Source organism: Rutidosis leptorrhynchoides, chromosome 8 (genome assembly GCF_046630445.1).
Source record: "Rutidosis leptorrhynchoides isolate AG116_Rl617_1_P2 chromosome 8, CSIRO_AGI_Rlap_v1, whole genome shotgun sequence".
NCBI classification, from domain to species: domain Eukaryota; kingdom Viridiplantae; phylum Streptophyta; class Magnoliopsida; order Asterales; family Asteraceae; genus Rutidosis; species Rutidosis leptorrhynchoides.
The window spans coordinates 8,148,211-8,165,316 of record NC_092340.1 but is presented as its reverse complement, the minus strand read 5'-3'; positions in this window follow the sequence as shown (position 1 = coordinate 8,165,316).

The window sequence follows — 17,106 nt, the reverse complement described above, 5'->3', positions numbered from 1 at the left end:
TCACCAACGTTGAATTCAAAGTCTTTACGTTTAAGATCGGCATAACTCTTTTGGCGATCACGGGCAGTCTTAAGTCTAGCTTGAATCTGAGCAATCTTCTCTGTGGTTTCGTGGACTACCTCGGGTCCGGTGATTTTCTTTTCGCCTACTTCGGCCCAACAAATAGGAGATCGGCACTTGCGGCCATATAACGCTTCAAAAGGTGCAGCATTAATGCTCGAGTGATAACTGTTGTTGTACGAGAATTCGGCTAGTGGCAAATGCCTTTCCCAGGCTTTTCCAAAATCAATGACACATGCACGCAACATGTCCTCCAAGGTCTGAATCGTTCGTTCACTTTGCCCGTCAGTCTGAGGATGATAAGCAGTACTCAAGTCAAGAGGAGTTCCCATGGCTTCTTGCAAAGAACGCCAAAATCTAGAAGTAAAACGGGGATCGCGATCTAATATGATCGATAAAGGTACACCATGATGAGATACAACCTCTTTGATGTATAATTGGGCAAGTCTTTCCATTGTATCAGTTTCCTTCATCGCTAGGAAGTGTACAGATTTGGTGAGGCGGTCAACAATAACCCAAATGGTATCGCATCCGCCCACTGTCTTCGGCAGCTTAGTAATGAAATCCATTGTTATCCGTTCCCACTTCCATTGTGGGATTTCTGGTTGTTGAAGTAAACCAGAAGGTCTCTGATGCTCGGCTTTAACCTTCGAGCAAGTCAAACACTTACCAACATAAGTCGCAACGTCCTTCTTAAGATTCGGCCACCAATACTGTTCTTTAAGGTCGTGGTACATTTTGCCCGCTCCAGGATGAATCGAATATCTCGACTTATGTGCTTCATCAAGTATAAGGTTCCGTAGATCTCCATAAAGAGGTACCCAAATTCTTCCGGCATAACATCGGAGTCCAGACTCCCTAACCTCGAATCGAGAGACAAGTATGTTCAAATGATCATGAGATATATTCCCCTCCTTGAGAGCCTCATCTTGGGCTACTCTGATTTGGCTGTTGAGGTTCGAATGGATGGTGATGTTCAGAGCCCTAACACGAAGAGGTGCCGACCTCTCCTTTCGGCTTAAAGCGTCAGCTACAACATTGGCCTTGCCAGGGTGATAACGGAGTTCACAATCGTAGTCGTTGAGCATCTCGATCTATCGATGCTGTCTCATATTCAATTGCTTCTGATCGAAGATGTGCTAGAGACTCTTGTGATCGGTGAAGATAGTGCTCTTAGTTCCATACAAATAATGTCTCCACAATTTGAGCGCAAAGACAACGGCTCCAAGTTCAAGATCGTGACTAGTGTAGTTCCGCTCGTGAATCTTCAATTGGCGGGAGGCATAGGCAATAACCTTTGATCATTGCATCAGTACACAACCAAAAACACTCTTCGATGCATCACAATAAACAACAAAGTCGTCACTGCCCTCAGGAAGTGATAGGATAGGTGCGGTGGTTAACTTCTTCTTCAAAGTTTGAAATGCTGATTCGTGTGCGTGTTCCCAAATGAACTTCTTGCCCTTGTGAGTCAGCGCGGTCAAGGGACGTGCAATCAGAGAAAATCCTTCAATGAACCTTCGGTAGTAACCGGCGAGACCTAGGAATTGGCGAATATGAGTTGGAGTAGTGGGGGTCTCCCACTTGCTGATGGCTTCAATCTTGGCGGGATCAACTTTGATACCCTGATCGCTCACAACATGACTCAGAAACTGAACTTCCTTCAACCAAAATTCACACTTGGAGAATTTGGTGTAAAGTTGCTCTCGTCTCAAGAGTTCAAGCACTAGTCGGAGGTGTTGCTCATGCTCTTCTTCGCTCTTAGAGTAGATGAGGATATCATCTATGAAGACGATAACAAACTTATCCAAGTACGACTTGCAGACACGATTCATGAGGTCCATGAACACGGCAGGTGCATTTGTCAAACCGAATGGCATCACGAGAAACTCATAATGACCATAACGGGTCCTGAATGCAGTTTTCATCACGTCACTTTCCTTCACCCTCAACTGGTGATAACCGGATCGCAAATCGATCTTTGAGTAGACACTCGATCCTTGTAGTTGATCAAAAAGATCGTCAATTCGTAGAAGAGGATACCGATTCTTGATTGTCAATTTGTTGAGTTCACGGTAGTCGATACACATACAGAAGGATCCATCCTTCTTCTTCACAAACAATACAGGTGCGCCTGATATTGCTCTAAACATACATATTATTCGACGTAATATCACTTATATTTCATAGGTTTTTACCATCTACAAAGACATTCAATGCGCATTTCACGAGAAAAACGACAAAAGTAGGCAAGAGCTTGCTATTTGAAGATTCGACGATAAAACGATGAGTTTAAATCAAATATATATCGAAAAAAAAACGTTTATCCGAATTCAAGAACAAAGAAGACTGAAGAAAAAGGTTACACAAGTCCTCCAAAATGGTATATATCAATAAGGGATCAACAAAGAATAAACAAAAAGGAAAAAATGAAGAAAACTGTCGATTGGTCTTACACGAATCGTGTAACACTACACGAAACGTGTAGCCTTTTGGTCATACGCGAATCGTGTAGCCATACACGAAACGCGTAATGTTAGGCCAGATTACTGTTCCAGTTTCCAGAAGGGGGCGGCTACTTTTATGTTTTTAAAATAATTCTTTTGTCTAAGTGCTACAGCAAGTGGAGCTTTTTGACTCAACTACTACTTCAAGTTCAATGATAAATACGGAGTACTATCAACACAAAAGAGGGAAAATACAACACAAGTTTACACATATCAATTACTATACATAATTACTACTGTCATTTTATTACTCTGTAAAATTAGTTTCAAATATTTAGGGGGTATTGTTCGTGATTAAGGGTGTTATTGTACGCGTGAAAGGGGTGTTATTATTGTAATTTTCCTACCGTTTGAAGTCAATGAAAGTGAAGATATTTTAGTAAGTTTACTCTGTTAAAATTAGCATTGTTATTATGTTTGCATATCTATATTTTTATGTTTACCCTAGTGTAATGAATAGCTAAATTTCCCTAGTGTTTGCTTAAATGTAGAGCCCCTAGTGAAATGGATTGTTATCAATTGTAAAAGTTAAAATGTAACTTTAGTATTTTTAATATTGAGCCTAGTTAAAAGAACCATTATTGTGTAATTAGGTATTTAACCCTTGCCACTTAATTTATTAAATTTAAATAACGAAAGTTGTTTTTATTTACATAAATTAAGCTTCAACATTAAAATGATCTAGACGAATTTATGGATAAGTTATTAACACCAATTTAGAAATAAACTTCGGTGGTTTGGGTAATATCAATAATTATATGGTAGTGAAATTATAAAAAGGGAAACCGTTATGATTTGGGTTTTGGCGAAAGTCAAAACTAGGCTAGGTCTCAATTTAAATACTTGGGGAATAGTAGCTTTCTAAATAAAATCCGATGAAAATTAGATTTGATTTAGTTAGTCGTAACCTTATATTTTTTCGAAAGAAAAATGTAAAGTTTATTACTAAAACATTTTAATAGGGCTTAAACTCAAAACAATCCATGGACCTAGGGGTGACACATTTAAGTAAACACTCCCATTTATCCCATTATTATTTATTGTAAACGTATTATTATCATTATTTACGAATTATTATTTTAAAATATAAAAACAATACATAAAAACATTTAAATCCGTAACAGACTGTTTGTCACATCGTATAAGTCATACGTGAATCGTGTATGGTCTACGCGAAACGCGTATGCCTGTAAATCAAACTGTACGACCAGATTCACACAATTCGCGTAGGTTTTAAATTATACGCGATACGCGTATAAATACGCGAAACGCGTACGGTCTACAACGCGGCTACAGTACCAGTAGGGTTAAAATTAGGGTTTTAATTATTTAATTATTTATATTTAGGTTATTACTATATAATTTATATTACTTATTATAAAATACCTTAATACATGTTTTAACCTTATAATTAGTGTTAATTAAAAGTTTATAATTTATAATTAGTTTGTAATTAGTTAAATTACTATTCCTAATAATTTATATTAATATAATTAAAACTTGTCATTTAGTTAATTTAAATAAGTTTATATTATAATTACTCAAAACAAAATTCTAAACATATAGTTTTATTAAAAATTACTATTTTACTAATTACCATCTAGTAATATAATTAATGCATCATAATTAGCATAATTTCATTTAGTTCCTTTTTAAGTTATTTATTGTAATCTTGTAATTTTATTTATGAAGTAAATTAGTTAAGTTATTTTCTGTTACTGTTATATTATAAATTCCTAATCCAAAACCCCCTTTAACTAAGTTTGACATCAAAGACTATTAAAAACCATTAAACACTCCATCTCCCTGTGGAACGAATCGGATTTACTGACAAACTAAACTACACGGATAGGACTAGTTGCCTATATATGTGTGAAATCAACCTGAATTCAATAAAATACCACATATACAATAAATCAATTCGTGTAACAAAACAACTCAAATCCGTTCATAAATAAAGGTTACGATCTCGCAACATCAACTTTTTGGCGCCGCTGCCGGGGAGTTGGCAGTTAAATAAATAGATAATTTTTCTGATTCGTAGTAGTAGTTGGATTTGTACGTGGACCGGGTTGTTGGATCACCAATTTTATTGGTCAATAGAAGGATCCTGCCCCTCTGCTGCATCTTTTGGCTATTCGAAACGTGGGCAAAATCAGAAGAAAAATCTGTTTGTTTAAGGGTTTTTATCATTGTTTTTATGTTATTCAATCCTCTAGAGGAAATTCATTTCCAAGAAAGTTCAAAGTTTTTGAATAAATCCTTTAATTCTTTTTACAATTTCCCAAATTGTATGATCCGTTCAATCCTAAACTCGTTAAACTTAATCCGGAACCTCAAAGAATTAATAAAGGACAAAAACAACAAAAAGAAATAGGAAGTACTAGTAATTTTAAAACACCGAAAAACACTAAAAAAGAGAAACAAATAGGTAACCCTAGATAAACCTTTAGTGAAGTGATCTCATAATAGAAATTAATGTATGAACTTACGTTCCTCCAACGCTGAATTAACTCCTTCACATCCTGAACCCGAAAGAAAATTCCACGAACGCTTAAGAGCTCAAGAAGTAGAATCTCTTGCTAAAAATTTAGAGTCACTTTTCTTAGAATCCGACTCTGAACCAATAATTCAACCAATCATAGAGCCGATTATTAAAGAAGAAGAAGAAATGGCTGATACAAATCAAACGATGGAAGCATTAATGAAGGCCACAAGAAAAGGTCAAGGCCATGCAATCATCCAACCCACGATGAGTGATGGCTTTGAAATAAAAGGTCAATTTTTACACATGGTAACTAATACATGTCAATTCGGTGGAGCCCCAAATGAGGATGCTAACGAGCATCTTCGTAAGTTTGTAAGCATTTGCAAGCTTTTCAAAATCAAAGATGTCACCGATGAAGTTGCATGTTTAAAAATCTTTCCATGGTCCTTAAAAGATGATGCAAGAGATTAGCTAGACTCATTACCAGAAGGTTATATTGAAAACTGGAATGATATGATGGATAAATTTTTGTCAGAATTCTTTCCTGCTTCAAAAGCAGCAAAATTACAAAGTGACATAAATCACTTTAAACAAAAGCCTAATGAAACTCTTTATGAAGCTTGGACCCGATTCAATAAAATGCTTCGAATATGTCCTCAACACGGGTTGAATACATTCCAAAAGGTCCAAATATTCTATAAAGGAGTCAATGTGGCAACTAGAAAAGATATAGATGTTGCAGCCGGAGGATCGATCATGAAGAAAACACCTGAAGACGCTCACACAATCATTGCTGATTTAGCTTCCCATTCTCATAATTGGCATCAAGAAATAGAATTTTCTAGATCATCAAATGTTGCTAGTATTGAAAGCAATGATGAAATTGCTTCTTTAAAAGTTCAAATAGCAAATCAAGCATGGCAAATCGAGAAAGTAACCAAGGAAATGCATGCTATCAGAGTAGGATGTGAACTGTGCCACGGTCCCCATCTTACTAGAGATTGTGATCAAAGTACAATGGAAGAACAAGCAAATTTCTTAGGTTACTTACGAAAAGGTGAAATGAACTTCAGTGATTTTCCAGCTATAGAAGCAAACAACCGAAAATATCCTCCTATAAACAGCTATCAAGTAGGAGGACCTTCAGGATCAAATAATAATAACTATCAAAATAATAATAACTATCAAGGAGGAAATCCAGGTTACCAAAATAACTGGAATTTCCCAAATCAAAATCAAAGAAATCCGCCACCAGGTTATAATAACCGAAATCAACCTCAACGAAATTATCAAAATAATTTCCAACACAATCAACCACAACCATTAGCAATTATGCAACCTCAACCTGAGAGGAAATCTGGTTTAGAAGATCTCTTAAGAGATTTTATGGTTAAGCACGAGCAAAATGCAGAGCTCCAAACTCAGCAAATCCGAAATCAACAAGCAACAATACAAAACTTAGAAAGAGATGTTGGAAGGATATCCCAGTTACTCGCAGAGAGACCGCCAGGTACTCTCCCCTCAAATACTCAAGTGAATCCCAACAACAACCAAACAAGGAACGAGCATGTAAATGCTATAACTACTAGAAGTGGTTTAACTACTAAACCGGAGACTCTAAAGGCCCCGGAAGTTCCTTTATCTCCTTCTGTTTTACAAATACCGGTTGATGAAAATGAGCAAGTTGACAAAGAACAAGAGAAAGATGATCCACCTGAGGTCATACCAAAGAAAAGTGAAGAACCAACAGTAAAGGTGCATAAGGAACCCATTCCATACCCAAAAGCATTAAAAAAAGACAGACTCGCGAGGCGATATGAGAAATTTGCGGACATGATTAAGCAAATTAGCATTAACATGCCACTCGCGGAGGTTCTTAGGGATATGCCCAATTATGGGAAGTTTTTAAAGGATCTCATATCCTCGAAGGGTAAATACCACGATGTTTCTGCCACATTCCTTCATGAGGAATGTTCGGCCATTTTAAAGAAACAAAATGTACCTCCAAAATTAGGAGATCCTGGTAGTTTTATCATACCATGTATGATGGGTGATTCGGTGGTGTACGATGCACTAGCCGACCTAGGTGCAAGTGTTAACTTAATGCCTTACTCGTTATATTTAAAACTTGACTTAGGAGACTTAAAACCAACCCGAATGGGTATTCGATTAGCAAACCAATCATTTGATACTCCCATAGGTATAGCCGAGGATATACTTGTAAAAGTTGGCTTACTTATCTTTCCCGTCGACTTTGTTATTCTAGAAATGCAAGAGGACACAAAAGTTCCTATCATTTTAGGACGTCCTTTCCTAAACACTGCAGATGCTATCATTAATGTCCAAAAAGAACAATTGAGTCTAGGTGTGGGAAACGAGAGAATAATTTGTCACATTGACAAAGCCATGAAAAGACCCACTTCTACCGATGACTCTTGTTTTCAAATTGATGTTATAGATCTTTGTGTCGAGAATGAATTGAAGGAGCTACTTGAAATTGATATCCCGGGGTTAGCCCCGGTAAGTGAGAATGAATACTTCAATATTGATAAAGATTTTGATGAGTTGATGAAGGTGGTCACGGATGACGAGACCATAATAGAAGAAATTCCCATGGAAGAGGAATCGTTTGAGGAAATCAAAAATGAAGATAGATTTCGTATAAAAAATTCCTTAGAAGAACCACCCGTACTAGAGCTTAAAGAGCTACCCAAACACTTGGAGTATGCTTATCTCGAAGGTACATCTAAATTACCAGTAATTATTGCTTCACATCTTTCAGATAATGAGAAGGATAAGCTAATTTCTGTATTAAAAACCCATAAAAAGGCTATAGCCTGGAAAACAACCGACATTCCGGGAATAAACCCGTCTTATTGTACACATAAAATTCTCCTTGAGAATGACTACAAACCCGTAGTACAAAGACAACGCAGGCTAAATCCCAACATGAAAGAGGTTGTTAAAAAGGAGGTCGTCAAGCTTCTTGACGCCGAGTTAATCTACCCCATCTCCGATAGTCCATGGGTTAGTCCAGTACAAGTAGTACCCAAAAAGGGGGGTACAACCGTTATATTAAATGAAAAGGACGAACTCGTCCCAACTAGAACAGTTACCGGCTGGAGAGTCTGTATTGATTACAGACGTCTAAATGATGCCACTAGAAAGGATCATTTCCCGTTACCTTTTATTGATCAAATGCTTGAACGATTAACGGGAAAAGAATATTATTGCTTTTTAGACGGTTTCTCCGGTTACTTCCAAATTCCAATTGATCCCAACGACCAAGAAAAGACCACATTCACTTGTCCTTTCGGTACCTTTGCCTATCGCCGCATGCCGTTTGGTTTATGCAATGCACCCAGAACCTTTCAAAGGTGCATGATGGCAATCTTTGATGACATGGTAGAGGATTGTATGGAAGTCTTCATGGATGACTTTTCCGTATTTGGAGACTCCTTTGAATCGTGTCTTTTCAACCTTGAACGTATGCTTATCCGATGTGAGAAAGCAAACTTGGTCCTAAATTGGGAAAAATGCCACTTCATGGTGAAAGAGGGCATTGTACTTGGTCACAAAATATCTCGTGCGGGAATAGAGGTAGATAAAGCTAAAATTGAAGTTATCTCTAAGCTACCTAAACCATCAAATGTTAAAGCAATTAGAAGCTTTCTTGGTCACGCAGGATTCTATAGGCGATTTATCAAAGATTTTTCTAAAATCGCCCGCCCATTGACCCAACTTCTTGAAAAGGATGCTCCATTTGACTTCGATTCTAATTGCGAGAATGCATTCTCGATTCTAAAGTCAAAACTCACACAAGCTCCCATTATGGTATCTCCAGATTAGACTATGCCATTTGAGCTAATGTGTGACGCAAGCGACTATGCTTTAGGTGCTGTTTTAGGACAACGTCCCGATAATCATTTTCTTCCGATTTATTATGCAAGTAAAACTCTAACGGGAGCCCAAATTAATTATACCACCACGGAAAAAGAACTCCTAGCGGTTGTTTATGCATTTGATAAATTTCGGTCATATTTGGTGTTGTCCAAGACCATTGTTTACACGGACCATTCGACACTTAGGTATTTATTCTCGAAACTAGATGCAAAACATCGTCTCATACGTTGGGTTCTTTTACTTCAAGAATTTGACATTGAGATACGTGACAAGAAAGGAGCTGAGAATCTAGCTGCCGATCATTTATCCCGACTTGAAAACCCCGAATTAGATAAACTTGATGACACAATCATCAAGGACACATTTCCTGACGAATCTCTAATGAGGGTTGAAAAAGAATCTGAAATCCCATGGTTTGCCCATTTTGCAAACTATCTTGCTTCAGGCATTCTACAAAAAGGACTTACTTATCAGCAAAAGAAGAAATTCTTTGCGGATTTAAAGTCTTATTTCTGGGAATACCCAGACCTATTTCGTGTTGGTGCGGATCAAATAATTCGTCGTTGTGTGTACGGACAAGAAGCTCAACAAATTCTTGAGCATTGCCATCAAGGGCCAACCGGCGGTCATTTCGGACCAAACCACACTGCAAGAAAAATCCTTGAATCGGGCTTTTATTGGCCCACGATCTTTAAAGATGCCCATGATTTCGTTCGGACTTGTAACGCATGCCAACGAACGGGTAACATCACGAAAAAGGATGAGATGCCTCAAACCGGCATCCAAGTTTGTGAAATCTTTGACATTTGGGGAATCGATTTCATGGGACCCTTTCCAAGTTCACATAAGTGCAAGTACATACTAGTAGCCGTTGACTATGTATCCAAGTGGGCTGAAGCAAAAGCTTTGCCTACAAATGATGCTAGGGTGGTGGTAAACTTCTTGAAAAATCTCTTCTCACGCTTTGGAATCCCAAAAGCACTCATATCCGACCGAGGAACACATTTTACCAACAACCTTCTTGAAAAGGTGTTGAAGAAGTATGGCGTAACTCATCGTTTCTCTACTCCGTACCACCCGCAAATAAGTGGTCAAGTGGAGAACACGAATCGTGCCTTAAAACGCATACTTGAGAAGACGGTTAATAACAACCCTAAAATCTGGCAACGCAAGTTAGATGACGCGTTGTGGGCTTTTAGGACTGCATATAAAACACCAATAGGTACCACACCATTTAGACTTGTATACGGTAAAGCGTGTCATCTACCGGTTGAAGTTGAACACAAGGCGTACTGGGCTATGAGAGAATGTAATACTGACCTTGTACAAGCCGGAGAAAATAGGTTATCACAACTTAACGAACTAGATGAATTAAGATTACAAGCCTACGAAAATTCTAAAACATATAAAGAAAAAACTAAAGTATGGCACGATGCACGATTAAAAAAGAAAGAATTTGAACAAGGGGATAAAGTATTGGTATTCCAATCACGTTTCAAGTTTTCACCTGGTAAACTTAGATCCCGATGGAATGGGCCATATATAATAAAACAGGTTTTTCCATCTGGATATGCAGAGTTGTATGGTAAAGACGGTGGAACTTTCAAAGTGAACGGACACAGACTCAAGTTATACTTTGAAGAAATCAATACTACGGAAAGAGACGAAACCACCTTCTACCCTAAGGACAAATAAATTCAGGGTAACTCTAAGGTTTTAAACTCCATTCTCGATTTTTATTCTTATCTTTAAGAGTGGGGTTAGATTGGTCTTTCCCTAGCAGACCCTAAAGAACTAGTCTTCTCCCTCCATTCTACCTTTTTAATTTCTTTTTGTTTTTATTGTGTAATTTCAAGATGCGCAGTCAGTATATCTACAACCATTTCATTTTAAAGTGCGATAAGATTTTACCGAGGGATGTGGTGTTAGATATTAAGAAAAGATGCGATAAGGCGAGGAAAGAAGAAAGACAGAAACTAAATGAGACAAACTATGCAAGAGTAAAATCTAAATCAGCTAAAAGGCGTAGAGCACGTCATTTGGGTAAATGTGTGAAATGTGGAAAACCGACTCACTCCGGAGATTGCCCAAAGAACCAAACGGACTCTAATTACGAGTACGTAACCTTATGCCGAGAAGGGCCTTTAAAATGTGCAGAAGAAAACCTCTTAAACCAGCGAGGTTACGCCTACGAAGCAATGGGGAGCGAAATAATGCGACTCCACTACGAGGCGAGCCAACGAGGCTTCACTCTTTAAATCTTTTTCTCGCCAATTGTGTGTTTGTGCATTTTTGTGTGTACTGTTTTGGTGTGTTTGGTTTGTTTTTATTTGTTGTATGTTCTATTAAAACGGTCTACCATTTAAAAGTGATGAACCTTGAGTTCAATATGTTTTCATTGAAAACGATAAATGTTAAGTGTTAAAACTGAATTATCGTTTTTCAAATTGCACGAAATTTCTTGTTGAATTCATAAGATATCTGTTAAATAGTAAACCACGAAAACAAAAAAAAAAAAAAAAAATTTTTTAAAAAAAAAATCCTTTCTACTAAATTGAAGGTGAAACGCCTTGAGTTTAACATGTTTCTTTGAAAATGAAAATGTTTAGGTGTCACAACTGAATTTTCATTCTTCAAATTGCACAAAATTTTTTGTTAAATTCTAAAAGTCTACAGTAGATTGCAAAATATACCTTTTTATCAATAACCGTAAAAATATATAACTTGTAAATCTTTGTCGTGGATAATGATAGGTTTGACGACCGAATTTATCTCTACCTAATCGATAGGAAACAAAGTTTTAAGTTTGAAAATTAGTTGATTTAAGGGTATACAAAAAAAATAGAGTGTATTTTAATTTGTGTAATTTTTATTTTTCATATACTTGTTTTAAAATTAAAAAATGTTAATAATTTTAACACAAAAATAGAGTGTTTTTATTTTATTTTAAATTTGTTTTCGAAAAACATTAAAAACTTTAGTTTTTAATGGATTGAATTTTATAAATTGAAATTAAAAATTTATAAACGGATTAAGATCAGGTGTAACAACCGAATTTCCGTTACAAATATAAATCTATAAAAGATATTTTAAAATCAATTGTTTATAAGTTGAAAAAAAAAAAAAATACAGACAAAGCATACGCGAATCGGTTAGACCTACACGAAACGCGTGGAATACAAAGCTTACGCGAATCGCGTAGACCTACGCGAAACGCGTAAGGTCAAAAATAGCTGAACATAACAGATCGGGCAGCAGACCTGTTTTCACACTCTAAATTTTATTTTTTCTGCTGTGGACGAGAAGAAAACACAAAAACCCGAAAATCACACCCAAAAACTTAAATTAACAATTCCAATCTTCCCCAATTCTTCAATCTTTCAACATGCCTAGATTGGTATGGATTTTAAACCCATTTTACTTAGTGTTCTTCAAGTTTTTCATTATTTTTCTTTATAGCTTTAATCCGATTTATATGCATGTTTTTGTTGAATTTTGCTTGATTAATGCTATATCTATGTTGTTAGTAGGATAATAAACCCGATTAGCATAAAAAAAATGATGTTTAATTGGTTATTGAAAATTAGGGTTTATACAAAATTGGGGAAAATTAGGAAATTGATACTGAGGTGTGTTATTTTGGTTGTAATTAGTTGTTTTTGAGTGTTTTGTTAGTAGTTAGAACTTTTGAACATGATTTTGATTGTTTGACTGTGTGATTTTTAATTTTAGCCTAAATTTGTTAATTTTTGCAAGTTCATTTTAATGAATCAAGTATGAACTTTAATGCTATTAAGGATTGTTTAGAAGCTGAAATACACGCAATGTGATTGAGTTGAATTAGATGCACTTAGATAAATTGCGTGTTTTCACTTGTGAATTAAACTTTGAATATGAAACTTGATTTTTGAATTATGATTTTTGGTTTGTTTCTGCTTTATTTTGAATTATAGAACTAAATCTTCCAATGTTGTTGAAATAGATTGATTCATGTGGTGATGAAACAAGCTTGTTTGTTGAATTTAAACTCTTTGCTAACATTGACACATCCTATTGGGATGATTTCCTTGTTTTTAAAATGTTATGCAGGGACCATTTAGAATGAGGGCATTTAACCAACAACAAGCACAAGATCAAGTTACCCCCAAAATGGAACAACAACTCTTGAACCTACACCCGATCCTGCAATTTCCTAACGAAGTACATCAAAGGGTGCAAAAAGTTAAGGATTTACTCATTCTGGTAAATCGAACCATCTCTCCAGTTTACGTTGTTGATTGGGATCCCCTAGGAGACCCAGTCAACTTAGATACACCGATAAGGGAAATTTTAACCCAAAGTTTCACGAATGAATTTGGGGAAATTAGGTATTATAATGACTTTGAGAGATTGTTTAGGTTAAATTCTCCTGTATACAGAGAATGGTGTTTAGAATTTTATTCTACCGTTAGGATGAATATACACCCGGAAAATATCGAAGATACTAGTTTCCTACAATTTAGATTGGGTGGTGTAGATAGAGTAATGTCCCTAGGCGACATGACTATGGCCTTAGGGATTTATGACGGTAATGAGATGAATGCTCCAGGTTTTTGGGAATATATTTTTACAGGAGCTAGGTATACAGGAGATTATGATTCTTTGAGTGTCTGGCGCTCTTTTTCCCAAAAGAATACATATGTAGCAGGCCAAGAATCATACCTTAAGATCACTGATGTTCGCTATCGAATAATTCATAAATTTATAGCGAACACCATTAACCAAAGGGCATTCCTTAATACAGATAAGATTAATTATGTTGACCTTTGGTATTTGGATGCAATTAGAGATAGGGATACATTTATTAGTATACCCTATGGAGTGGCCTACTTTTTAGCCCATTTTGGTAAGGGTGCTCGAGGATCCAGTGACATGTCGGGGGGTCACTATGTCACGTGTTTGGCAGCCTGGTTCGGTCTCGACCCGAACGAATTTGACCCTCCAATCCAACCAATAGATCAACCGGTTCGTAATTTGGGATTGGAGGTGTATAGGACAGCTAAGGCTATACGTGTAAGGGGTGGGGTACGTAGTTTAAGGCAACAGGAAGTTGCTGCTCACGCACCTATGGAAGAGGATGATGAACCCGCGAGGGAAGCTAGGAGGAGACGCAGAGAGACAGATCAGGCTAGCTCGTCTCATACAGGTACTTCTGATTTCGATATGCTCCAAAACTCGTTTAACGAATTGAGTTTAGATGTACGTAATTCATATCAAAACTGGGGAGCGAGATCAGAAGATCAGTACACTGCTTTATCTCGGCAATTAGGGGACATTAGGCATACCCAGCTAGATCAATATAATATGCTGTCCAACATCCGATATGATCAGAGGGGAATGGGAAATCAATTAGAGTGGGCGCACCAACAGGCATATCCCCCATGGCAGACACCCAATGACCCTCTACCTCCACCCTATGACCATAATGCCGCCATAGCCGCGAGTCAGGATGCATATAGGCGTTTCTACGAGGAACAACGCCTAAACGAGCAACGGCAGCGACAGCAACAGGAGGAGGGCGAACGAGGAGGACCATTTTGGAGCCCATTTGACTAGTTCTATTGTTTTAAACATTTTTATTTTTATGGTGTGTAATAACATTATTGTATGGTGTGTTTTAATACTTTTATGTTTCTTATGTTTTATTATATATTAGCAAGAAAGTAGTGTGGGGTAAAATTGTTTTGTACGATTGATGTACAACCCCATGTTTTGTGTGCTTTTACATGGTTTTGACAGGTACAGAAGAAAATGCAATTAGACGAAACGAAACATCGAATTACATTGTGATACAAACTTTGGATAAAATCATAGGTAAAACAATTTGAAAATCCAAATCGGTTAACAAAGGAAGTTCCAAATATTCTACACTTTTTGTCCTCTCAAATTTATACATTATTATCTGATTTTATGTAATGAGGGCATTACATAATCTTAAGTGTGGGGTGGGAATATATAAATTCTCGAGAACTTATAAGTTATTGGTTTTTATGAAAATTTGAAAATCTTTAAACAAATATAACAAATAAATTTTTAAGGTAACTACGAGCAATTAAAGATCAGGTGTCAAAAACCGAAATTGTTGTCTCAATACATTAAAAACGCATAAGTTTATTTGTTTAAAACCTATAAAAGAAAACCAATTATAACAAGAATTCATAAAACCTTATGTTGAGAACCATATATCACATGTTTCTATGAAGTTATTGCAGATATCATTGATTTGGAACGTATAAACCTGAATATTCCACTATTACGAGTAATAGAGGATGAATCAAGTCCATCCCGTAAGGAAGTAAAGTCTTCCAAATTGACACACTTGCTAACTTATGTTAGAAGATGTAGTCCAGAACAGCTGTAGGTTGACGAAAAATCTTGAAAAGTCATCCCTAAAATCGGCTGGAAATCCACCTAACCTCAGCATCAAACAGGGTTTTTGGTGGTCAGACTTATCCTAACCATGAGAAGGATATGTCTCGTACAATGGGGGGGCACAATGCAAATTAGCTTTTAAGACTAATGAATCTAATCCCCAGATGGATAATCTCCGTAAAGATTAACCGCATCTATGTTTGACCGCGGTCAACATACATATGCCATAACAAATTGAGGTGTGCAAACTCATGGTTCACCGATGATATTTGGACACGATATAATTTTGTTCTAAAACTTATGCTATTTTATGAATTATATTTGTGTAAAACCATTTTTTGGACATTCGGATTCAAGTTCCATGATACTACAATCATGGGGGCGAATAGCTTGCTAATCGCCGACTGAGACTTCGGTTTTCAGTTACCCTCAACCGGAATTTGAGATTAAAACCGGAAAACGTGTCTAGTGTAAAAACTAGCATAACATTTTATAAAATCATAAAACGTTTTCACAAGGTCCAATTTTCCCTAAGGATCCAAAGTTTTAAACCCTAATCACGAGTTTCATGTTTGTTTCTGTTGTCAGAATTTCGTTTCGTGTGCGTGTGATCCAATAAATACTGTGTTGTGTAATATATTTCATATAGCGTGTGTTTCATTTCGTGTAGTGTGTGTTGTGTGATCTAATATTCGATAATAAAGATATAAATAATTTTCTAATTCTGTTCAAAGATGTAATTGCTTGAGGACAAGCAACATTCTAGTGTGGGGTATTTTGATATTGCTCTAAACATACATATTATTCGACGCAATATCACTTATATTTCATAGGTTTTTACCATCTACAAAGACATTCAATGCGCATTTCACGAGAAAAACGACAAAAGTAGGCAAGAGCTTGCTATTTGAAGATTCGACGATAAAACGATGAGTTTAAATCAAATATATATTGAAAAAAAAACGTTTATCCGAATTCAAGAACAAAGAAGACTGAAGAAAAAGGTTACACAAGTCGTCCAAAATGGTATATATCAATAAGGGATCAACAAAGAATAAACAAAAAGGAAAAAATGAAGAAAACTGTCGATTGGTCTTACACGAATCGTGTAACACTACACGAAACGTGTAGCCTTTTGGTCATACGCGAATTGTGTAGCCATACACGAAACGCGTAATGTTAGGCCAGATTACTGTTCCAGTTTCCAGAAGGGGGCGGCTACTTTTATGTTTTTAAAACAATTCTTTTGTCTAAGTGCTACAGCAAGTGGAGCTTTTTGACTCAACTACTACTTCAAGTTCAATGATAAATACGGAGTACTATCAACACAAAAGAGGGAAAATACAACACAACTTTACACATATCAATTACTATACATAATTACTACTGTCATTTTATTACTCTGTAAAATTAGTTTCAAATATTTAGGGGGTATTGTTCGTGATTAAGGGTGTTATTGTACGCGTGAAAGGGGTGTTATTATTGTAATTTTCCTACCGTTTGAAGTCAATGAAAGTGAAGATATTTTAGTAAGTTTACTCTGTTAAAATTAGCATTGTTATTATGTTTGCATATCTATATTTTTATGTTTACCCTAGTGTAATGAATAGCTAAATTTCCCTAGTGTTTGCTTAAATGTAGAGCCCTTAGTGAAATGGATTGTTATCAATTGTAAAAGTTAAAATGTAACTTTAGTATTTTTAATATTGAGCCTAGTTAAAAGAACCATTATTGTGT